Below are 320 nucleotides of genomic sequence, written 5' to 3'. Positions count from 1 at the left end.
CCCCCCCCGCCTCCCACACCCACTTGACCAAAATTCTCACAGTTCGGTGTTTTTCAGGTTTGGTTTAGTTTCTTTGCTAAAATACTACCAACAACTTGTTTTTAGATCTTGTTTTGTACAATGTTGAAAAATTAATAAATTATTGATTGCATTTGGTATTATCTGTCGTATTCGTTTCATTACTGGACCTTGAATGTTTTGTGTAATTTAGTTGTATGAAGCAAAGCACTTCCTAAAAACATGTGCGGTTATTGGGAGCATGATTTCGAGACGAATGGTGAAAGTTTGAGTTGAAGTCGACTTGTCCCCTGATGAGATTT

This window comes from Hippocampus comes, unplaced genomic scaffold (assembly GCF_001891065.2).
Source record: "Hippocampus comes isolate QL1 unplaced genomic scaffold, H_comes_QL1_v1.1 scaffold187, whole genome shotgun sequence".
NCBI lineage: Eukaryota > Metazoa > Chordata > Actinopteri > Syngnathiformes > Syngnathidae > Hippocampus > Hippocampus comes.
The sequence above is the reverse complement of the archived record's forward strand: the minus strand, read 5'-3'. Positions refer to the sequence as shown.